At 25.9% G+C, this 18,044-nt stretch overlaps 1 long non-coding RNA gene across 2 annotated transcripts; it reads right to left on the bottom strand.

The window, feature by feature from the left end:
* Window positions 1–8,476: 8,476 nt before the first annotated feature.
* Window positions 8,477–15,582, bottom strand: LOC124815559 (uncharacterized). 2 transcript variants are annotated; one of them, XR_010643389.1, is made up of 2 exons: window positions 15,450–15,582; window positions 8,477–9,581 (listed from the first exon to the last, which is right to left on the bottom strand). It is a non-coding gene; the product is annotated as an uncharacterized LOC124815559 (long non-coding RNA). The 2 variants fall into 2 exon arrangements; XR_010643388.1 differs by lacking the exon at window positions 15,450–15,582 and adding an exon at window positions 11,628–11,832.
* Between the last annotated feature and the right edge of the window lie 2,462 nt (window positions 15,583–18,044).

The raw sequence follows: 18,044 nt of genomic DNA, 5'->3' as shown, positions 1-18,044 counted from the left end.
TTTTTTATGGTGTTAGCCCATCCATTCTTCTTCATTAATAAATAAGTTTTTTTCCGATTCACTTTGCCTATTAAAACACTGAAGTAGAAAACTATGTTTAGTCATAGTCGGGTAAATCGTACCTGTGATGGTGGGGTAAATTGTACCTGTGGTACTAATTACCCCAACCTCTAAAGATAACAAAGGGTAGCGTTGGTACTGCTTCTTGTGTGATGAGGACATTGAGGAGGGTATGATCCAGTGTTTAATTTGTGGAGCATGAGTACATGTTGCATGCTCATCATCTGAGTCTCAAAATGGGTCACATGATAGTTATATATGTGAATTATGTCAATAGATATATTTTACAAGTGTAGAATGAACCAGTAATTGTTTTATTTATTACTTATTATTAGTGCTGAGCTTTTTTTTTCTTCATACCCTTTGGTACTTATTTGCCTCACTAGTGGTACTATTTGAACCTTCTTGTGGGTAATTAGTACCACCTTGTTTATTTTTAGTTTTTATTAGTGTGCTCTTTATTTTAATATTTACATCTTGAAATCATGATTTTGTTTTAGTTTCATCAATGCTTGTTTTTATCTAAAAATAAACTTTTTCCTACATTTAGTTTTATTTTTATTAATTTTTTTCCTTAGGGGGTACTATTTAGCCCCCTTTTCCCTATATTTTAAACACTTTAAAATTATTTTTTTATTAGCAAAAGATAGCTGCTAACCTAAAATTAAAGAATCCCTGAAAAAACTTTAGCTTTAACGCTATAAAAACAAAGTAGTACTAATAACTTGCGCTAGCGAGTTATTTTTTAGGCAAAAGAGTTGAGCTAGATTCTGGGATCTACAGAGTTAAAGGTCAGTCCGATCCTGAAAAAATACGTGGATAAAATGGAACAGAGACTCTTTAATACATCATTAGCAAAAAATGTGTCATAACACACACGCACACACACACACACACACACACACACACACACACACACACACACATATATATATATATACATATAATGTGTTTATAAAATAATACCCTGGAAATGTTCATGTGACATAAATATTTATTCATGGTAAATGTGGCAGCCACTGTGGCACGAAGAGTACTTTTTAATTTTCTCCTCGCTCAAATATTTGCATTTTATGTTTAAGCAGCAAAAAGTCAATGAAACATAAATTAGTGAAACATGAATCGATGAAATATTAAAAAAAAACATTAAGAAAAGAATGTTTTTTTTTAATATTTAACTTGTTTAATATAATATTTAGTTTAATATTTTAATATAAAACTTGTTTGAAAAGATCAAGTTGTGTATTTCAAAATACGTATCGCAACTCGGTGTAATTAAGGCACTATTAAAATTATTATAGCGCCTGTATGATATTTTGTTGGCTACGGCATATTTCCGTTAAATGATCAGATCTGTGAATTATGAAAAGGCGAAAAAAATTAAAATGATAAATTTTACGGTACCATAAAATATTAATGTTTATAGCGAATAAAACCCAGACCGAAGATTCTTTTTTTTTTTTTAAATCTTTTTAAAATCACAATCCTAAAAAAACATAAGGTTTAAAATCATTTTCCAAATTTGAATATGATTTTAAATAAATACGTTTTTTAGATAAAGTGAACATTATAGTTTAACAATATGATCTGTTCTGATTGTTTATTGGCAATTTTTCTTAATTATAAGCTCTTCCTTGGTCGGAATTCTAATATTTTCTGTGAAAATTGATAGAAATACTGTGTTTTGACAACTATATACAGTTAATATACGTCAGAACCAATTAGAACTAGGATCAATAGTAAATTAAGGAACTTTTTCAAAACATTATAACTCATTTTAACACCGATGAGCGAAATTGATCTAGGGACTCCAAAATGGTGTTCTTTAGATTCACTATTACTGGTAGTAAAAAAGTTTTGAAAATTATATAAAAAAAAGAAAAGTTTCTTTAAATATTAAAAAAACCTAAAGCAAAAAAAATTTATACCATTTAAAGCTCTTGTTTGGACATAATACGCTGATAAAACTATGCTAATTCCAAATAAAAGAATTCGAATAATTTGTAAACCACCTTAGCTACACCGAGAACGAATCTTCTTTACTTCAAATTGTTTTCCATCTTTCAATAACTGCAAAAAAAATAAATACATACTTTGATAAAAATTAGATTTGAAAAGAAGGATAGATTGTTTCTAAATCAGATTGCAGTATACTAAACAAACTTCCTTTGCTTTTTACAGCAAATAATTTTTCTCCAATTTTTATTAAGATATCTCAATCTAATGAATGCATAGCAAACAGCATAAAGATTAGGAAATATATGAAGTAATTTCTTTTGTTTCATAGAAAAAAAAGTAAAACAGAGACCCACTTTATGAAAGTTATTGATTGAAAATTTGTTAAGATATTACAAAAAAGAACCTGGTTTTCAAAATATACATTTTAGGAAATGATAAAAAAACAGCAATTAAATGATATCAGCTCCATCATAGTGTTAACACAGTGATCAAAAAAGATATCTTGATTTTTGATTGTGATATAAGAACATCTTCATGTCAACGAGAATAGTTGGTCATTTAGCTGGAATCTCTATCGCTTGGGCGGAATATAATAACCAACATATAAAGGAAAAGTGTATAAAAAGCAATAAAAAGTTTACAGAAGTCTTATAAATTTTAAAAACTAAACATTATTTTTCAGACTTTTCTCTCATGCTAGGATAATTCTCTTTAATACATACTATTTTACTTTTCTGTTGTAAAAATAACTAAAACCAAAATATTCCATTTGTGGCCTTCCCGGGCCCTCAAAAAAAAAAAAAAATTGCGCTAACTTAACCCCACGGAGTAAGTCGGAGCAAACTATAAAAATGGTTAGTAATGTGCCATTAAGTGCAAAATGAATAGAAATTTTTTAAGCCTAAAATTTAATATTAGTTTTAGCTGGTACCAAATATTAGTACGTATAACAGCCACTTTTTATCTATGAAAAAAAACCTGAAAAAAAAATTTTTTAAATACTTTTTGTAAGAGTAAGTTTTTTCAATATTGTTAAAAATTACAAAAAAAAAAAAGTTAATTTTATAAAAATATATATAATTTTTTCCATAGTAAATGCTATGAGCCAACTTACCCCGTGAAAATTTTGTCAACTTACCCCGAAAGCCTATTTTTCAATAAACAGTCTATAGATTCTGAAAAACAGCAACTTTGTAAAAAAGTCTGACTGGATATAGTAAACCAATTATGACCGGAATATTTACAATAATTTTTTTTTCATGCAACCAACTATTTTCTTTGTAAAGTAAAAAGGAAGCGATGCTCCAAAAGTTACGTTTTTGTCCAAAAAACACATAAATTTTAATATCTCCCATGCACATGCGCGAATCCTGACAATACTATAGTGAATGATGAAATGGTCAATAAGGAAGGTTCTGTGTCATTTTATGTCAATTTCTGATGAAAGGCTCTTAGGACAAACGCAGTTCGTCAACTTACCCCTGCGGCCAACTAGCCTCGGTCTCCCGTAAGCATTTTTTTCTAAGTTTTTTTTTTTTCTTTCCAGTTTTACATTTAATTAGTCGTAATACAATAAAATTCGTGATATATGCTCTCGTAATACAATAAAGTCCGTGGTATTTGCTCTCGTAGAACAATAAACCCGAGATATGCTTTCGTGATACAATAAAATCCGTGATATAAATTCTCGTAATACAATAAAATCCGAGATATATGCTTTCGTAATACAATAAAATCAGTAATATACGCTCTCGTGGTACAATAAAAACCGAGATATATACTTTCGTAATACAATAAAACCCGTGATATATAGACTAATTTAAATAAAAACTTGGTATCTGATAGAAGATCTAATGATCTTGTCGCCAGAACCATAAAAAGTTATAATAAAGTATAACTTAAGCCGTTAATAATATAAACAAATAAAAATGACAAAATACAAAAAACAAAAGAGCGTGTTTATATAAATTTCTTATTTCAAAAGTATTTCAAAATATTGTCATTAAAAAGAATAAATTTTTAAAAATTTTTTTTAAAGACTGGGAAGGTAATTGATAAATCAAAATTGGGTAAAACGATTTTGTTCCAGAGATTATGTGCACGATAAACTATACAGAACTCATTGAATTTTGTTCGACAAAAGGGTTCAAAGAGTGAGTTATCATTTCGTAGTGTATACTTATTTTTTGTTTTTAAGGTAATGAAATCTTTAAAAATGTGTAATGACGGATTGATTTTACATTGAAACATGAAACATAATGTTTTATATACATTCACTTAATAAATATTAAGTACTTTCACATTTATAAATAAAAACTTTGAGCGTAAGTCGATTTTCAAAACAAACTAAGCGTATTGCGTGTTTCTGACGATGATAAAGAGTATGCAACTTACTTTTGCTTATACTTCCTCAAGCTATATTTGCATAGTTAATATAGCTATGTATAAATAAGTAATAGAGTTGGATTAAAATGGTTTGTTTAAATAATTTCTTGACTTATAGAGGACTCCTATATTTTTAGAAACTTTAGTACAAATGTAGTCAATATGTGGTTTCCATATAACATTCTCATCAAGATAAATACCAAAAAAACTAGTAAAAGTTTCCTTTTTTATTTCAAGTTCATCAATAAGAATTTTTGGTATGGTTGTTGGTAAAAAACGTATTTTAGATATATGGTGAAGAAGAATGTATTTTGTTTTATCAAGGTTTAAGGTCAATTTGTTACATATAAACCACTCAGATACGCATTTAAGATCTTTGTTCACATCAGAAAACAGCTCATTAAAATTACTGTTTGATAAGAACAAATTCATATCATCAGCAAATATAATACTCCGAAGATTATCTGCTTTGCTTAAATCATTAATATAAATTAAAAATATAAGAGGACCTAGAATAGAGCCTTGTTTTACACCACAGGTTATTTCAATATAGTCACTTTGAAGGCCATCATTGTAGGTAAAAAATTGCTTTCTATTTGATAAGTAACTATGAAACCATTTTAGCATATTGTTATTGATTCCATAGTATTCGAGCTTTTTAAGCAATATTTTATGATCAACGGTATCGAAAGCCTTCGAAAGATCAATAAAGACTCCTAGGGTATATTGTTTTTTTTCGAAAGATTCTGAGATTTCCCCAACAAATTGAATAACTGCGTGCTCAGTTGAAATATTTTTTTTAAGCCAAACTGTTTGAAATGTAGTATATTATTTTGGTCAAAATATATAAATATTCTATTATATATTATTCTTTCTAATAATTTTGAAAAAGTTGAAAGATCCGAAATCGGGCGATAGTTGTTAATATTTGTTTTATCGCCTTGTTTGTAAATTGGTATGACTTTCGCAATTCTCAATTGATCCGGGAAAACTCCTTGTTTTATAGATGCATTAAACACTTTATAAAGAATATCTTTCAGACTTTCATAACAATCTACAACTATGTTACCACTTACTTCAACGGCATCAATAGCTTTATTTCTTTTTAGAGATTTAAAGGCTCTATCGAGCTCACCGTGGGATATTTCTCTTACCATCATACATTTTATAAAAATTGTAAATTTGTATCAGTTATATAGATAGAATCACAACATTGTAAAGATAAAAGAACAAAAAAAAAAAAAAAAAAAAAAAAATTTAAAAGAATATTCATTGTTATAATGAGACTTATTCTCGGTCATAGAAATTTTTTTAGAGAAATTGTTTCCAATTTCAGTATAAAATTTATTAAATATGTTTGCAATTTTGCTCGGTTCACATATATTTACATCTTCAAATTTTATTGTTTGTGGTAAAGAACTTAAGTGATTTTTTGATTTTCCGGTTCTCTCTTTTATTATTTGCTAGGTGCACGTTGAGTTATTTTTAAGATTTTTGCGAATTTTTTCAAATAAATGTTTATATATTTTATTTGCTGAAGATTTAGTTTTTTAAATATTTTATATACAACGATAGTCTTTATAGCAGACTACTGCTGGTCTGTGGTGAGAAATGTCTTAAACGTAGAATATAAGCGACAGGGCAAGTAAAAAAATCTTTTGTTTCAGTCAAATAAATATTTGCGAAATATAAGGAAAACAATCTTAGCAATTTCAATACCCATTAATTTTATTAGGTCTTTTCTTGTCGTAGCATTGATATCATAATTATATATTATAATAATATATTATAAGATATATTATAAAAGAAGCGAAAAAAATCATAAATACAAAAAAAAAAAATTGTTGTTGATATTTGCATATTTACTAAACGTTTATTTAAAAAATTATTTAATTCAACATGATATACCAAGAAGCTTAAATTATTACATTTTTTTGACTTTTTATTTAATCCTCTAAATCCTAAACATTGAAAAGAAAACAGTTTTACAGCAGTTAAAGCATGTTTTACAGCAGTCACAACATGTTTTATTGCTTTTTTCTATTTTATTTTTTTTTATCAAAGTTATTTTATAAATATTGCCAACATGTGGTTTTGATCAATCATGCCCGTACCGTTGGGGGAATGAGGTGGTTGTCGGGTACAATCAACCCCCCTCCCCTCTTTTTTTTTAACCAAATATTCTTTGTTTAACGCAAGTTTTATTATAAAAATCAAGCAAAATTTTTATTTGCTATTCTTAACTCATGCTAATGACTTTTTGTTATTTATCATTAAACAACAAATCTATTTCTTACCAACAATAATATCAAACAACTATATACGGATGTGATTGAACTTTAGAAAGTAAATACTTGATTTAAGGCAAACAAACTATCTCTCAATATTGAGAAAATGAGTTATACTTTGTTCCATAGAAAAAAAAAATTTAACATGCCTCTTAAGTTGCCCATACTTATTTTAAATGATAAACTAATTAAAAAGCAAGTCGTATAAAATTCTTAGAAATTTTTAATGATGAAATATATTATGGCTTCCCCAAATAAAACATATTTAGCTAAATGTTACCAAAAATAGTTTTGCTCATCTGTTAAGAAGCAAAGTCTCAAATTGATATATTTTAGCTTAATTCACTGTTTTAATCAACTATTCTAATATATCCTAAGAAAGCATCCAAAAAAAAAAAACTCCAAAAAATTTATAGGCGGCAAAACTACGTAAAATCATATTCTTTAAACATGAACAAAAACATGCTCAATCTTCTTTGATAAATATGAAAATGATAAATAAATTTGAAATGTATATCTATCAGCATTTTTATATAGAGATATTACAACAACCTTTTACCAACAAACTTTAACACCGTGTCTAAAATAAGTTTAAATAAAAATGTATAATCTAAGATCAAATGCAAGCACCACTTATAAATCGCCTTGGAAATTAAAATATGGAACGCCTGTCAAAAAGAAAACAAATATATGATAACATTTAAAAAAAATTTTCCTTTTCCTTTTTCGTTTCTTTAGTTTAGACTGGTTTTTAACGGGCACTTTTTTGTTATTTTTTATTTGTTTAATTATCTCTTACTATGAGTTTTATTATAAGTTTTTATAAACGGGCTCTATGAAAAGATTGTGATGAAGTTTGTCATCCTAATCTATTTAAGTTCTAATCTGCTTTAGCTTTTTCTTTTCGAACTTTTTTATTTACTTATAAACGTTTTAATTTATTTTAACGTTATATTTGTGAAAATAAAAATGTGAACCTTATTTTATGTTAAACAGGTTAACAAAAAAAAGTAAGAGAGAAAAAAAATGTATATAGATTTTATATAAATAAGCTTATCATGATTTTAAGCTTGTTGATAAGTTTTTTGAGATTTTGCTTGTTGCAAAATCTCAACTTAAAAAGTTTAATTTATTTTGCTGGTCAACCGTGATTATTAGATAGTATGGTACCGTAAATAAAAGCATTTGTCCATAAACTAAACGAAAAAATACATACATTTCTGGCTCGATACAAAAAGTATTTCTCATAATTTGAAATGCATGGTTTAAATTTGTAGAAATTTTGATGGAGAAGCGGATACTTTTTTGTATGTAATTGTATTTAACAGACATTTTGTGTACAAAATGTATTTTAAATATAATTCAGAACTAATCTTGTAAATTACTTGCTCTACATTTTTAAGAAAACCTCTTTTCTTTTAATATCTAAGTTTAATGTGTTTATAAAGTTCAAAAAGTGGACAGAAAATCACTTTTGTGATTTAGACTTCGTTAGATATATTAGAATACTATAAGATATATTAGAACTAGGTATATAAGATATATTAAAATACCACGTTTTATAAAATTTTTTCATAGATTTATAAATTATTTGAAAAGGTTGTTTTTGATTTATATAAGTCGGCCTGCTTCAAATATTTTATTTATGCAATATGCTAAAGTAAACTTATTTATCATCCCAACTAGCACGTAATCAACAAAAACTGACACTTGTGTGTACTTGCCTGTACTAGACAGAGTTTGAATTTATTTACTTTACTGACAAAAATAAAAAATATATCAAATAAAATTAACTTTATAGTTTATTTTGTAAATACGTTAAATATAACAATAATTGCTTTTAATAAATATATCGTTTTAAAAATTAAGTTACGAATAAAAAATAAAAACTTCTAAAAACTGAAGGAACAAATATATCATTTTTGGTGTGGTTTTTCGTGACTAAAATATTTGATAAAAGTTAGTTTTTATTGGATAGTTTTGAATACTCTAAGTTCTAAGAATCAAACAAATGACTACAACGTTTTGTGTTAAGACAGATACTGTTTAGAAAACTAATTTTTTCTGTACTTATACAGGTGCTGTGACGATTCCGATTAAGATTGGTTGGACTTAGTGATACTTGTTTTGAGATATCAAACGAGCTGACGGAGTGTTTCTCGCAAAAAGCGCGTCTCAAAGGAGTAACGCTTTGATAAGGCATAGTTGGGTCGCTTACAATTACTCCCGTATTTGTCAAATCTAAACAGCTCAATGACTTAAGCTTTTCTTTTTCTGGATTGACTAATAAACTAAATCTTTTCTTTTTAGAATTTAAAACAGTATTGTTTTCAGAAACATTGTTTGTAAACTTTGCAGCTAAAACTTGTAAAATGCATGTTAGCCAATCGTTTCTTTCTTCAGCTTCAAACGAAATAAAAGTGAAACACTTCTTGTTCACAGAATTTGTTTTGATTTTTATTAAAAAGCGTTTAATAAAACCTCTTCTACTCTCCTCGACCATTATTGAAACATCGTTTAAACTTATTATATCTTTCGGAACTGAAGTTATTTCTCCGTACCTTTTGAAGCAATATAAATAGTCGTTAGTCAGAATTAAATACATTGCTTTGTACGATCCCCAATGTCTAAACACGGTTGATGTCTGTACAAATAAGTAGCCTTCCTTAATACTACTTTTTTCCTCCATTTTATTTTCTTTTTTTTTTTTTTCTTTTTACTTTAATAATAAAAAAAATGTTTTAAACAAGTAACCTATTTGGTTACCCTAAATAAATATATTGTCAACGTGGATATATCGTGTTGTTGCTTTATTTACGCAATAATTTTTTTAAATTCTTTCTACGTTTGATAGCTTAACATGATTCACTTCCGTCTTTTTCTTTTAAACTAAAAACAAAACAAAAAAAACATTAGAAAAGTTTAAAGTTCAGTTATTTGTATTTTTGTAAAGCCCACTAATCTCAATTAAAGCAGGATTTTGTGGGTATAAATCTGATAAGTTATAACGCACTGCCCAAATTTGTATTCCTTGTTTTCAATCTTTTTTTATTTATTATTATACGATAATTTTACGATTTGCCAACGTAGTAATAATATCGCCAATGTTATTTATGACATAGCGTTAAAGTTAACGTTTAAAGAACGGTGCAGTTATTCTATTACTGCAAAGTAAATCAATTCGTGGTATAAATCGATTAACAAGGTTTCTTATTAATTCATTTGCAAGTTTTCAGCTCTAAGTTAATATTTTCATGCTAATGATATTTTCCCAGTGATGCAGCAGTTAAAAAATATAAATAAATAACATTGCGTACAGTATAATATTTATTAACATTACTTAAAAAAAAAAAAAAGTAAAGAAGTAATATATAACAAAGCGAACTTATAAATTTTAATTAAAAAATTTTTTTTTATAAAGTTTCATTATAAATTTTCATAACATTGAAAATAAAAGTTATAACCCGTAATTTTAAATGAGACGAACGTCTAAAAAAACAATTTTAAATGATTTCTTTTTGTTACGTTATCAATCTAATGTATTTTATTATCTATCTAATCCATTTTCTCAAATCAAGAGTTGATTTAATTGTTCTGTTTTTTTTTTTTGCTTTGTTAACAACTTAGTCCTGAATCATAAAAAAGTTTAACATTTTTATGGATTTTTACTTGCGTAAACTTTTTAATGTAAACAAAATCCTCCCACGTAAAGTAGGTTCACATAAAAGCATATTTTGTTTGGATCAACTGTACATTTGGTGACACCTTTTAAGACAACATCTTTTTAAAAGCAGTTGATTGATTATTTAATTGAACCTCAGAGAATTCTGATAGCATAACCTTTTGGCTAACAGAACTGAATTTTAACAGGGGCGGATCCATTAAAATTATTGTTTGTAACAAAACTTTTATCCGTCATTTTAAAAATTGTCAAATAAAACAAACAAAAAAACATTTCAAAACTTCTAAATAAATTTTAAGTCAGTAATCCTTGTTTAATAATAAATTAAATGACAACAAATAAAAAGCAGAAGAAAATAATCTAATTACTGTTTTCACCCTCTCTGAGATTAATGTATAGATGAATTTTCAAACTAACATTATAAACAGTTCCCCCAGATTTTGATCAGCGACAGTTACTGACTTTAATAAACCAGGTTTTGTTCATTGACAGCCACAGACAATAACAAAACATATTTCAAGCCTTGTTCTCAACTTTTAATAGAATATTGAAAACCAGCGCATCAGTTATAACAAGTACTCTAGGGTGCTTAATATAAGGGAATTATTTTTGGAAAAAATTCCTAAATTAATAAACGTCCCCCACCGTCTATTAGGCACCTAAGAGTAACACTAGACTTCTTTGGTTTAAGAATGCCAAGTTCATAAAAACAGCTTTTTTAGTTCAAAAATTCTTTAATTCAAGAATCACATGTTCATAATAAACACATTTTTATCTAAAGGTAAACTTAAACTAACTAAAAATTGAAAATAGCTTTACACCCAATGCATTTGTAATCAACACAAACTATAATAAAAACATTGCCTGAAAAGCATCAAGGATATATATATATATATATATATATATATATATATATATATATATATATATATATATATATATATATATATATATATATATATATATATATATGGAACATCCCTCCCCCTATACACACACCCGTAAAATTGCCTCTGTGTATATATATATATATATATATATATATATATATATATATATATATATATATATATATATATATATATATATATATATATATATGTATGTATGTATATCAGAGCCGTAATCACAATTTTGATATGAGGGGGGGGGGGGAAGGCCTCAGGTTTCTCCGTTTGAAAAAAAGAGGGGAGGAGAAGAGTTATGATCAAGAAAAAATTTGAAAATAATAACTTATAATAATTAAAACAAACCTTTTTAAATTAGCTTTTTAGTACACTTATTGCAGAGTTCAGAGAAGTAATTCGATATGTGAATAAATTTTTGCTCGACATTACTTAACTATTCTTGTTCTCAACAACTCTTGTTCTCAGCACAACAAACAAACAAACAAACAATTGCCTTCTAATAGAATGCTGATAATAATTCGAAAAAAATGTTGATAATAACATTATTCGATTTGACAATCGAATTACAATAAATACTTAATTTTTTGCAATAAAATGCAGTATGGAGAAAATGTAAGGTTTTCGCAGATTTTACGTTTATCTCAAGAAAATAAATGCTATAGAAATAAAGTCATTATTTTACAATAGGTTTCTTGTTAAAAAATGTATTGGTGGGCCTCAGCCCCCTGGCCCCCCTCCCTGAAAGTCATAAAATGACTTAATGCTTAAAGCAATTACTGTCTCCAATTGTTTTGCGCACCACTTATATGCATATACGAATAAAACAATTTACTAAAAAAAAAAAATGTTTTAAATGCTCTCTTTCAGTTTCTAAGTTTCTCGAGCAGCGTCATTGAAATGATTGAAAATTTTCAAGTAGGTTGTAAAAATGTTTATACTATATTATTAAACAAAGATATTTTAAACAACATACATAGTTTTACTAAGGATCGAAGACGGTACTATTTTTACAAAAAATAAAAAAAGAAAGTGTAAGTTGTAAAAAAAAAAATTTACTTGTTAACTTTAATATGACAAAAGTTATATAATATTTTAGTGTCAATGCTTCACATCAACACCAAAAGCAAAGAAGACTTAGATCTTTAAGTACAATTTACAGACGACAATTCTAATTAAAAAAAAGACAGGAGCAAAAAACGTGAAGTAAGTAAAAAATCAAGCAAAACGCTTTTAATCAAAAAATTCAAAAACCAAAATAAATGTTAAAGAAATGCTCAGTTTGAAAACAAATATGAGGAATGCTTTTGCCAACATGTAAATATTATTTAGGTACACAAGTTGAAATTTTTATATGAAAATTCGAAAACAAATTTAGATTTAGTTACTCCGAACTACTTTTCGTAATAACAAAAACCTTCCAGTTTTATGTGGTTAACTAAAAACATTATTTGCAAACGCAACATGTGGCTAAAAAATAATATTTATTTATAATATTTAAATAAAAAACGCTTTATTTATGGTTTAGAAATAAATCTAAAGATTCTTTAAAGAAGGATCATTATGTGCCTGTATCAACAATCTAAAGGCGTGTTAGACAGACTAAGTACAAGCAAACTTGTTTAAAAAATGTAAATAAATTTATCTCTAACCCTTTAACAATCCCAGAAATATTACAAAAATTGAAAGTGGTTTCCAAGTATCCCTGTCGCAATATTACGAGCTTATCCTTTTTTTTTGTATTTTATTCTTGTTTATCGTTAGATATACGTCTTAACGTCACGTTTTAAATATAGCCGAGAGGCAATTTATTTCAAACGAAATAAATTTGTACTTTTCAAAGCACAAATTATCATATTTTTCAATAGTTTTTAATCAAACCATATTTATATTACTCGGAAAAGATGTGTGTGGGAGTAAACAAGCAAAAAAACAAACAAGAAATACAAAAAATTTCAAGACATGATATTCAATATGTAATTTAGCAACTTCATGTTTTGCCAATAGTGAACACAATGAATAATTTATGATTCTGTAAAAAAAAAACCCTTTTTGTAATTTAATAGCAAAAAAACAGTTTTTTAAAAAATATGCAACGTTTTTGAGACCACTTTAAAACCAAATTTTAGACTCATAGCTGTCGTAATTAAAAAAATCGTCTCTAAGAGATAGAAGGGTGTTGAATCACCAATCCTAAAAGAATGAAAACAGATACGTTCAGCATAAAAAAAAAAGCTCCTCGTTATTTTACATTTTCCGAATAAAGGTCCCAGTTTACCGACAAATTTTTGAATAAGTTTTCGTATTGGCATTATAGACCTCAACGCCCTACATCTTACTAGGGAAGGTCTACATCACTAGGACCCCTAAGCCCTACATCACTAGGGACGGTCATTGATGATTTGTTTTGGTTTTATGGATAACTGAACTTAATATTGATATTTCTTGATTTTCAATTGACAACTTCATATAAAATTAAATAAATAAGACAAAAAACTTGATAAAATAAATAAGACATAAAATTTTTAAATAATAATTTAAAAAGTTATTTTCACATTTTAGTTGAATTTTTTTATTTTTAGATCTAATTTTTGTAAATTAGATAAGATTGTATTTATTAGAAGAAATAAAACATGTTCTTAAGGACATGCAGGTCCATGTTTTTTAACACTAACAGCGTGCCCCAAAATAAGTTATCAGTGTACAACATCGAACAAATAATTTATATAAAAATAAGCATATATGCAATCAACGCCGACATAGCTTTTCAAAATTTAGTGAGTTAACTTTAATCTTGAAAGTGTTGATATTATCGACATTAACAACATCGCAAGACAACTGATTCCAAATGTTAACAATTCGGTAAGAGAGAATAGGTCAAACTCAGGCCCAACAACAAAGGGGAGGGGCACAAGATTCCCCCCCCTCCTCCTTTTTTTTTTCTTTTTTTAAAGGACCTTTATTTATTTTTTCTGGAAAAATTTAGACTTTTTTTAGAAATTGACAATTGTGCCCCTCCACTTCGGAACCCGTGTCGCCGGCCCTGTAACTATTCAACAAAAAAAAACTTTATTGACGCTTGTATATATATACATTAACATATAATATGTATGTATATATATATATATATATATATATATATATATATATATATATATATATATATATATATATATATATATATACATGTTTTAATTTCTTATTTTAAACATTATTGTTAAGTGCAGACAGGATAATACGGTGATATTATCTTATATTTTTCTTTTGAGTTTCCGTAGATTATCATCTTTATTTTGATCGAGCTCTTTTTAGCTTTTTTAAAATATGTAAATATAAAAATCAACGTACACATTATAAGTCTTTAACATTTTGATTAGAAACATTGTAAATGTAATAAAAAAGTTAATATAAGTATAATATATATATAAGTATAATATATATATATTATATAAACAAATAAAATGGAAAGTTTACCTTTTTTTTTTAATACATCATAATGTAAATTACAGAGTAAAAATAATAATTGTAAATTCAACTAAAATAGGAAAGTTTTAAAGTCGGTCAACTGAAATAGTAAAGTTTTAAGGTGGCTTAGCCCCCTTAAGTCTAACTTTTTATTTATAAAAGATCTAAACTTGTTTTTAATTTTTTAAATAAGGAAATTACATTCAAACTTTAACTTTTCAAAATAAAAACAAAATTTGCATTTATTGATGCTGAGTCAGCATAATTTGTCTAAAATCTTACCTTATCTAAAACAATGATATCTTGAGTAAAATTTGCACTTATTACACCATATTTTGATAAATGGTAGCTAATTAGTTGCGTCAGGGCTGGAACTAAATTTTTTTTCAAATGGTGAAAAAAAACTAAAATGACAGCAATAAATGTGCAGAAATTGATTAATTGCCTCTAACATTTTAAGTATAAATAAGTTAGTTTCAAACTGCATTGAAACTAACTTATTTATACTTAAAATGTTAGAGTTCTAGTTCCAGCCCTCATAAATAAGTTAATACACATACTGTGAAAATTTGAAAATAAAACCCCAAACCAAACTGAAGATATTCTATCGTTTTCGGAAGAAAAACATTTAAATAAGAAAGTCCTAAAAAACACACTTAAAAATAAAACAACGTAAAAACGAAAAGTTTTTTTGTGAAAACTTACTAAAAACTTCGACTAGCATAAAAGTTTACATCATCATTCTCCTTCTCAATGTCTAAATAACCTTTTTTTATCGATCTTAAATGTTTTCTTCGTTTTTTATTAATATCAGTCGATTTTCTTGACATACTTGATAGTTAATCGCTTTTTAAAAATATGTAATTTATATATATTACGTCAAATGTAAACAAAAAAAACTTTAAAAAAAAAAAAGAAACATTCATAAACTTTTTAGGTGGTCTTGGATGAAAATTTGTCGTGGAAGCTCCATATAAACACTTTAGAGAGAAAGCTCTCAAGAAATATTTAAATAATGTATAAAACAAAACTTTTCTTAAATATCATTTCTTTAAAAAGTTTATACTTTTCATTAATACATAGTCACCAAAGCTATGGTAACATGGCCTGAGCAAGCACAAATTATACTAAGCTTAAAAAATTCTACAGTAAACAAAAACATGCCTGTAGAATTGTCTTTGGAGTAAGTAAAAAAGTGTCTTGTGAACCTCTCTTATGCAAGCTTGGAGCGTTAAATGTATACAAAATTAACATACATCTTGTTTTACAGTTTATGTACAAAATAAAATATGGACTATCTCCGCCGATATTTCAACCCTATTTTAGCGAAATAAGTCATAAATACCCTACTAGATTTTCATATAACGACTTTGTCAGCCCAAAATTTACATTAAAGTCAAATTCATACTCAATCCAACACCGCGGATCTTATTTGTGGAAATTTCCCCCCCAGATTGTTACTATCAAAAGAAATACACTTAAACAGTTTAAATCTGAATCAAAGCGTTTTTTATTATCTACGGACTTGAATTTTCTTTTTCTTTTTTAGTAAGAAAATATAAACTAGCTCAATATATTTCTTTTATTTGCTTTTACTTTTATTTAAAACGAATTTTTATATAAACAGTTATATCAATTGTGAAGTCACAATAGGGCTCGGTGATAAGACAAATTGATGTTTTCTTCTTGCTCCAGCCATTTGTTTTATTATTTATGTCGTTTTATAAAATTGTAACTTTCTACGGCAAAATTAAAAATATATATATATATAAAAAAAAAAAAAAAGTTGGAGCTCCCATATACATTTAAAATTTTTTTTTATACTTATGTTTATTCGTTAATATTTGGAATTATTTTAAAAGCAAAAAATGTATGTAAAAAATATTAACCTTAAATTCGCCAATTTCAAGTTAAAATGTTTAATATAATTATAAATGCAAATTTTGTTATTGTGAATTAAAAAGATTCATTGAAAATTATTAATATATATAAAAAGTATAATATAATAAATATAAAAACAATATAATATAAATATAATGAATATAAATATAATAAATATAAAAATATAAATATATATAAAAAGAATTAAAAAGATTCATTCAATATAAAAAGAATCAAAAAGATTGAAAATCAATTAATACATTTTTTTTAAATGTTCAATTTCAGTAATAATGCTTAATTTTAAAAATCATTTAAGAAAAATGTTATAACTATAATTTTTCATAATGCAAAGTGGAGGTATATAAATTGATTTTAAGTTTTGCATTATTCAAATATTTAGTTTTCTTAATGAATATTAATTGTATTATTTTATATATAAATTTGGATGGTGACATAAATCATCAAGTTAGATCACATCTTCTCTTTCAGTCCTCATGTTTAGAAACGTAAATTAAGTGTTTTTTAATAAACATACATGGCGAAAATGTCAATTTGTTTAGAACGATTTTAAAATATACTTTTAATAGTACGCTGACTTTAGTAATTTATTTAAATAAGCGTAATATAAAAAATATATAATGTGCTCTTTTTTTACCTTATATTGTCTTTTTTTTAAATTCTTTTTATGTTTCATATGTTTTTCGTTAGCTGAAATAAAAGTTTGTAATGACTATAAATTTAATTGTCATTACAAACTTTTATTTTAGCAAACGACAAACTTGCTTTATAGTAAAGTATATAACGAAATACTTTATAATATTAAATATATACTTTATAAAAAAGTATATAACGAAAAACTTACTTTATAGTATAATATTATTATAACTATTATAATATTATAATAATATATTATTATATTATAATATAATTATATATTATTAACATATAATAATATATTTTGATGTTCAATATACTACTCGAGAAATCTTATATAATATAAGGATAATATAATATATTGTTATTAATAATATTACATTATAAGTTAACATTTTATACAATTATATTGTTAAGACTTAGCAATATAATTTTATAAAATGTTAACTTATAATATTAATAATAATAATATATTATATTATCCTTATATTATATAAGATTTCTTGAGTAGTATATTGAACATTAAAATATATCATTATAACCCAGTTCTATACTTAACTTAAGTATAGAACTGGGTTCTTATATTATCATATAGTGACTATACGATAGTATAAGAACCCAGTTCTATACTTAAAATAATTGTATAATATGTTAACTTATAACATATAATAATATATCTTAATATTCAATATACCACTCAAGAGCTCTTATTTTTGTTTAATATTTTTGTTTTATATTAGCTAAAATAAATAATATGGTACATAA

Source organism: Hydra vulgaris, chromosome 13 (genome assembly GCF_038396675.1).
Source record: "Hydra vulgaris chromosome 13, alternate assembly HydraT2T_AEP".
NCBI lineage: Eukaryota > Metazoa > Cnidaria > Hydrozoa > Anthoathecata > Hydridae > Hydra > Hydra vulgaris.
Note: the sequence above shows the minus strand (reverse complement) of the source record. Positions and strands in the feature narration are given on the sequence as shown.